This window comes from Furipterus horrens, unplaced genomic scaffold (genome assembly GCF_987537825.1).
Source record: "Furipterus horrens unplaced genomic scaffold, mFurHor1.1.pri manual_scaffold_17, whole genome shotgun sequence".
Taxonomy (NCBI): domain Eukaryota; kingdom Metazoa; phylum Chordata; class Mammalia; order Chiroptera; family Furipteridae; genus Furipterus; species Furipterus horrens.
Window position 1 is genome coordinate 115,367,495 of NW_028327187.1, and position 7,194 is coordinate 115,374,688.

At 36.3% G+C, this 7,194-nt stretch overlaps 1 pseudogene; it reads left to right on the plus strand.

The window, feature by feature from the left end:
* The first annotated feature begins 4,869 nt into the window (after positions 1 to 4,869).
* LOC149991886 (malate dehydrogenase, cytoplasmic pseudogene) lies at positions 4,870 to 6,032 on the plus strand (annotated as a pseudogene).
* The last annotated feature ends 1,162 nt before the right edge of the window (positions 6,033 to 7,194 follow it).

Sequence of the window (7,194 nt, forward strand, 5' to 3'; positions counted from 1 at the left end):
TGTTCATTAATTTTGTTCTTTAGATTCCACATATCAGTGAAATCATATGCTATTTGTCTTTCCCTGACTGACTTATTTCACTGAACACAATGTTTTCTACATCCATCCGTGCTGTCACAGATGGCGATCCAATCATCTATCAAAGAACACTTCAGCTGTTTACCTGTCTTGGCCACCATGAATAATGCTGCAATGAATATAGGGGTACATATACTTTTACAAATAAATGTTTTCAAATTTTAGGGGTAGGTACTCAGAAGAGGGGTTGCTGGGTCACATGGTAACTCTATTCTTAATTTTTGGAGGAACCTCCATACTGTTTTTCCATAGTGGCTTACATAGTACCAGCTTACATTCCTACCAGCAATCACTTGTCTGGTTGATAATAGCCATTCTAACCGGTTTGAGATGGAATCAGCTATGAGGTGGTATCTCATTGTAGTTTTGATTTGCATTTCCGTAACAGCTAGTGAAGTTGAGCATCTTTTCATGTATCTGTTGGCTATTTGTATATCTTCCTGGAAGAAGTGTCTGTTCAGGTTCTCTGCCCATGTTTTTTATTTTTTTTTATTTTTGGTCTTTCAATTACAGTTGTCCCATTTTCCCCCATTTCTCTCCCGCACCCAGCCTCTGCCCATGTTTTAATTGAATTGTTTCGGTTTTTGTTGTTGAGTTGTATGAGGCCTTTATATATTTTGGAATATTAACCCCTTATTGGAGGTGCATTTTTTTTTTTTTTTGGTTTTTCAATTACAGTTGTCCCATTTTCCCCCATTTCTCTCCCCCACCCAGCCCACGCCTTCTCCCACAGTCATATTCCTCCCCGCTGTCCATGAGTCATTTATGCACGTTCCTTGACTAAACCCTTCCCTCACTTATCCCCCTTCTCTCCCTCCCCCTCCCCCCCATTGACTGCTATTCTGCTCCTTGTCCTATTTAGTTCGTTTGTTTGTGTTGTTCTTTAGTTTCCTGTATTAAGTGATATCATATGGAGGTGCTTTTTGAAAATATCTTCTTCCATTAGATTGGTTGCCTTTTTGTTTTGTTGATGGTTTCTTTCGCTGTGCAGAAGCTTTTTAGTTTTATATAATCCCATTCATTTATTTTTTCCTTTTACTCCCCTTGCCTTTGTGATCAAATTCATAAAATCTTTTCGAAGACCAAGGTCCATGAGTTTTATACCTGGTTTTTTTATGTAATTTATTGTTTTAGGTCTTATATTTAGTTCTTTGATCCATTTTGAGTTAATTTTTGTGTATGGTGACAAATAGCACATTCCTATATACTAACAATGAAATTTCAGAAAAAGAAATGAAAAAATTATTTTGTAGTTGCAACAAAAAGAATAAAGTATCTAGCAATAAACTTAATAAAGGATGTGAAGGACCTATACACTGAAAACTACAAGACATTACTAAAAGAAATTGAAGAAGACACAAAGAAATAGAAAGATATTCTGTATTCATGGGTTGAAAGAATCAACATAGTTAAAATGTCCATATTAGTCAAACTAATATACAGATTTAATGCAATCCCCACTAAAATCCCAATGGCATTTTTAAAAGAATTATCAGACTTGTATGGAACCACAAAAGACCCCAAATATCCAAAACAATCCTGTGAAAAAAGAACAAAGGTAGAGGTATCACACTCCCTGACTTCCAATTATACTACAAAGTGACAAAAATCAAAACAGTGTGGTATTGTTAGAAAAACAAATACACAGATCAATAGACTAGAATTGAGAGCCCATAAATAAACCCACATTAATATAGGCAAATAATTTTCAACAAAGGAGCCAAAAACACAAAATAAAGAAAAGAAAGCCTCTTCAGTAATGATGCTGGGAAAATTGGAAAGCTACACACAAAAGAAGAAAACTAGCCGGCTATTTGTCACCATATGAAAATTATTTTTTTTTTAAGAATAGATTAGAAAATTATTAATCCCACAGAAGTCAGAAAAGGAAAGCAAAAATAGTGGCAAGGAGAAGAGAAAGTAGAGAAAAAGAGAAAGAAAACAATGGAAATAAATGTAACCTGCCAGTAGAAAATAAATGCAAAAAATTAATATACATATTGAACATGAAGATTATCAGATTGAATAAAAAATAAAATATACCCATATACTGCTCACAAAAGAAACACATAAAACAAAGTGATAAAATATTTTTAAATAAAGGCATTTTTATAAAGAATCCAGGGAAACACCAATTCACAAAGACAAAACCAGCATGCTAAGGAATTATAAGATAAGATACATGTAAGGAGAAATGTATTAAAAGGGAAAAAGAGATATTAAAGATAGAATGAGTAAGGAAAAGTAATTTTCTAGTGAAATTATAAAAGGGTTTTGGTATTGGTAAAATGTATCTGACTAGGAGTTGATTTTATCAAGAATCTAGAGGATTTTTGTATGTTTTAAGTATTTTATTAACTAAAAGGATTTTAAAGAGAAAGAAAACTGAGAGACTAAGAAGTACAATATTTAAAAGAGGTAGTGCAGTGAGTAATCTACAAAGGGCTAAGAACATGTTTTTGTTTACAATTTTCTAGTTATCAAAAAACAAGGTGATTAAACTTAGTATTATAGTAATGAGGCATACAGATTTATTAAGCTCTTACTCTCAGTTTTAATGATCTGTAGAAAAATATCAACCTCTTAGAAGAAAAATTGAATTTTTTAAAAGCTCCAAGTAAATATTTAACTGTGTGAATATCAGAACGTGGAAAGATATTAAAAAGGCTACTCTCTGTAATTAATAAGGAAATAAATATGTTCTGCAAATACTAAATATTTTGATATAGATATACTTCGACGTGGGAGTCAGATATATCAAGAATCACACTTTCAAGGACAAATTTCAGAAAAGATATGGCAGGAAATTGACTCTATGAGGATGAATGATCATATTAGTTATCCCTTTCTTAAAAAATGCTGATACTCCAGTGGTATCTGTGCCCACTCTTCCAATCTGCACTTGTATGTCTTGAAAGATACAACAAAGAGAGTTGTTTTTTCATTGAATTACTTGTCACAAAGCTTTTATAATTTGTCATTTTGATATTTGAAGCCTCTCACATTATTAACCCTTACATGTTAATTTTGTGCAGGTTTTACTGCTTTACAAAGCTCCTGTCAGTGTTAACACAGCCTTAGAAACAGATATTATTCTTCTAAATGTCCTAGTGGTTGCAGGAAGGCTAAGTAAATTGAGACAATGTAACGTGAATATGCAACCTACTAATTACAGAGAAGAATTAGCAAACATGGAACCATGCTAATAGGATAATGTGGAGTGAGAGTGAACTAAGCTAGGTGGCGAAAGACAAATACCATATGATCTCATCTATAAGAGGAACCTAATGAACAAAACAAACAAACGAGCAAAATAGAACCAGAGGCATGGAAACAAGGGACAGACTGACAGTGAGCAGAGGGGAGGGGGGAGGGAGAGAAGAGGGGAAAGAACGGGAAGGGTCTAGTTAAGGAACAGGTATAAATGACCCATGGACGTGTACAGTATGGTGGGCATTGACTGTGGGAGCTGAGGGTGGGCGGGTCAGGGGAGAGTAATGGGGGAAAATGGGACAACTCTAATAGAACAACAATAAGATTTTAAAAAAGAAAGACATTTGGGGCAGACTTCTATACACTCTCTGAATGTAAACATGAAAAGTGCAATAATTATATTAAGAGAATAAATAAGGAGCTATTGCAATTGGGCAGTAAGAATTTAAATGATTTTCTTCTCTTTTCCAAAATTGTCCATCTAACTATTACTTTTATAATTAAATTTTATGCTTTTATAAATCTCATTATATTTTAAAGTAACAGTAATTTTTAAAAGAGCAGAAAAATACAAACTTTTGAAGCTTAAAAATATATCGAAGAAAGGAGAATGAATGCAGCATTAAAAAGGAGGTTCATAATAGCACATTCAGCAGTAAAAAGAATGAGGGGTTCAGGCCAAGGAACAAGTCAAATACTGATGCCCAGAAGAAAAACAATGCTTGAAAGTTAAGCACTTCAGGTTTTTTATTAGTTCTTAGTAAATAAAGTAAGATTAAAGGAAAGCATTGGAGACAGCCAAGAGATCTTCAACCTCCTCTTGTCTTGGCAGTAAGCACGAAGAAATTAAATAAAGACCATATGTTCTATTATTTTACCTGGTCAGCAGGCTGTAGAGTTTTGAAAGAAAAGAAAATAAAGACAAATTTCAAGAGCATTCAGGTGTACAGCTCAACTTGGGGAGCTGAACTTTGCTTTCACTCGAAGTGGTCACTTAATGCAACCAAGAGTCGCCAGTGCTAGAACAGAAACATACACAGCTTCATTTCCCACAGGGCTTAAGAATTCTACTCCCGAGTGCCCGCACCACTGGCTTGTCCTTTGTCTTCAAAGTATGTTATGCATTCCTACCTTTTAGTTACCCAAACCTCCATTCTGCCCCAGTAGTTTAATTCATATATGATAAAGACTGAGGCAGGAGTGTGCATGTTTCCTAAATTTAAAATGCAAGTGGAATCAGATTTTCTAAGTCACATCCATACTAAAGGTTGAATGTAGTAACTTGTTCTTGAAAAGCCCTGATCTAGTTTTATAAAAAAATCTAAATAAGCCGGAAGTGAAAAATGAGGGCCCATTTTAGCAACAGAGGCACTGACACCCAACTGGTTCTCATCCTGGATCTTAGCTTCCTGGACTTTTCTTTCTAAGCGGAGATCCAAGAGTGACAATGTAATTCAATTTGAATGCATAACCACATCACTTCATTATTTAACATGGAGTCCACCCAGACTCCATGAGAAGAGGCAACACATCTGCAGTACCCAGTGTAGATGAATGGATCAAAAAACTGTGGTACAGCGTAGAGGTGACCTGACTTAGAGGCTCATTTTTCAGGTGCCGAAATTGTCCGCGCAGTTTCCAATCATGCCTGAACCAATTAGAGACCTTGTAACTGGAGCAGCTGATCAAATTGCATATTCACTGCTGTACAGTATTGGAAATGGATCTGTCTTTGGTAAAGACCAGCCTATAATTTTTGTGCTATTGGATATCACTCCCATGATGGGTGTCCTGGATGGTGTCCTAATGGAACTGCAAGATTGCGCCCTTCCCCTCCTGAAAGATGTCATCACAACAGATAAAGAAGAGGTTGCCTTCAAAGACCTGGATGTGGCCATTCTTGTGGACTCCATGCCAAGAAGGGATGGCATGGAAAGGAAGGATTTACTCAAAGTAAATGTGAATATCTTCAAATGCCAGGGTGCAGCCTTGGAGAAATATGCCAAGAAGTCAGTTAAGGTTATCGTGGTGGGAAACCCAGCTAATACCAACTGTCTGACAGCCTGTAAGTCGGCACCATCCATTCCTAAGGAGAATTTCAGTTGCTTGACTCGTTTGGATCCCAACTGAGCTAAAGTTCAGATTGCTCTTAAGCTTGGTGTGACTTCTGATGATGTAAAGAATGTCATTATCTGGGGAAACCATTCCTCAACTCAGTATCCAGATGTCAACCATGCCAAGGTGAAACTACAAGGAAAGGAAGTTGGCGTTTATGAAGCTGTGAAAGATGACAGCTGGCTCAAGGGAGAATTCATCACAACTGTGCAGCAGCGTGGCGCTGCTGTCATCAAGGCTCGAAAACTATCCAGTGCAATGTCTGCTGCAAAAGTCATCTGTGACCACATCAGAGACATCTGGTTTGGAACCCCAGAGGGAGAGTTTGTGTCCATGGGCATTATCTGTGATGGCAACTCCTATGGTGTTCCCAATGATCTGGTCTACTCATTCTCTGTTACAATCAAGAATATGACATGGAAGATTGTTGAAGGCCTGCCTATTAATGATTTCTCACGTGAGAAGATGGAGCTTACTACAAAGGAACTAACAGAAGAAAAAACAACTGCGTTTGAATTTCTTTCCTCTCCACGAGTAGACAGTCATTTTGAAGTTACTAAATACCCCAAAGCTGAAGAATCTAAATGTCGTCTTTGACTCTAGTATCAAATAATAATGCTATACTTAAATCAAAAAACAAACAAACAAAAAAACTGTGGTACATTTACACAATGGAATACTATGCAGCAGAGAGAAAGAAGGAACTCCTGCCATTTACGACGACATGGGTGGAACTGGAGAGAATTATGCTTAGCGAAATAAGCCAGGCAAAGAAAGAAAAATACCTTATGATATCACGTAATACAGGAGACTAATGAACAACACAAACAAATGAACTAAATAGAACAAGGAACAGAATAACAGTTATCAGGGGGGAGGGGGGAGGGAGAGAAGGGGGTAAGAAGGGGAGGGGTCTAGTCAAGGAACGTGTATAAATGACCCACGGACATGGACAACGGGGTGGGGATGGACTGTGGGGGAATGGGTGGGCTGGGTGGGGTGGAGCAATGGGAGAAAAACTGGGGCAACTCTAATAGAAAAACAATCAATAAATTTAACTTAAAAAAAGTAACTTTTGATGCTTTTCCCCATAGTACATCAAACCCAACCTTCTGCTCAAGGCTTTATCAAGATACTTATATGACTTTTTAAATCAATGTCACACCAATAAATTCAATAAAACATTTTAAAATAAATAAAAATTTTAAATCTTCTGAAAAAGATAGAGCTAACTAGATGATCTTCTGCTCCACCCCAAATTACTGTTCTCCTTATACTAATAAGGAGATCCTCTTTATAATATCACTGGAATAATGTGGGGTTCTTAGTTTCTGGGCAAGGGGAAAATGTGCAGATCAGTTGTGACATCACCTTTAATGATATCTGGTCAGTTTCCCACGATTTTATTTTCTAATTATTGTGGTTGAAAAAATAAAAACTGTTATAGCTTTGCCAGTTTTCTCTTCTGTGCTGTTTTCCTCCTGCCCATCAGTTTGGTTGACCTACACAGCATCTACTGAATTTAATAATTTAACTCCTACCAGTTTTTCTCCTCATCATATACATTGAGGCCTACTTGATTTATTATTTCCATTCAACAATATTTTCATAAAGACTGGCATTATTTATTTAAGCCTAGGATAAGATCTACAAGTATAGGGACACCTTAAATGTAATTTTTGCCTCTGGTTCATTACTACAGATTTGGGAATTGTTTTAGTAAGAATGTCTTCTAAAACAGCCAACTTTCTTGGTTTAGATAAGCAATCTTACTTTCAATAGCCAATT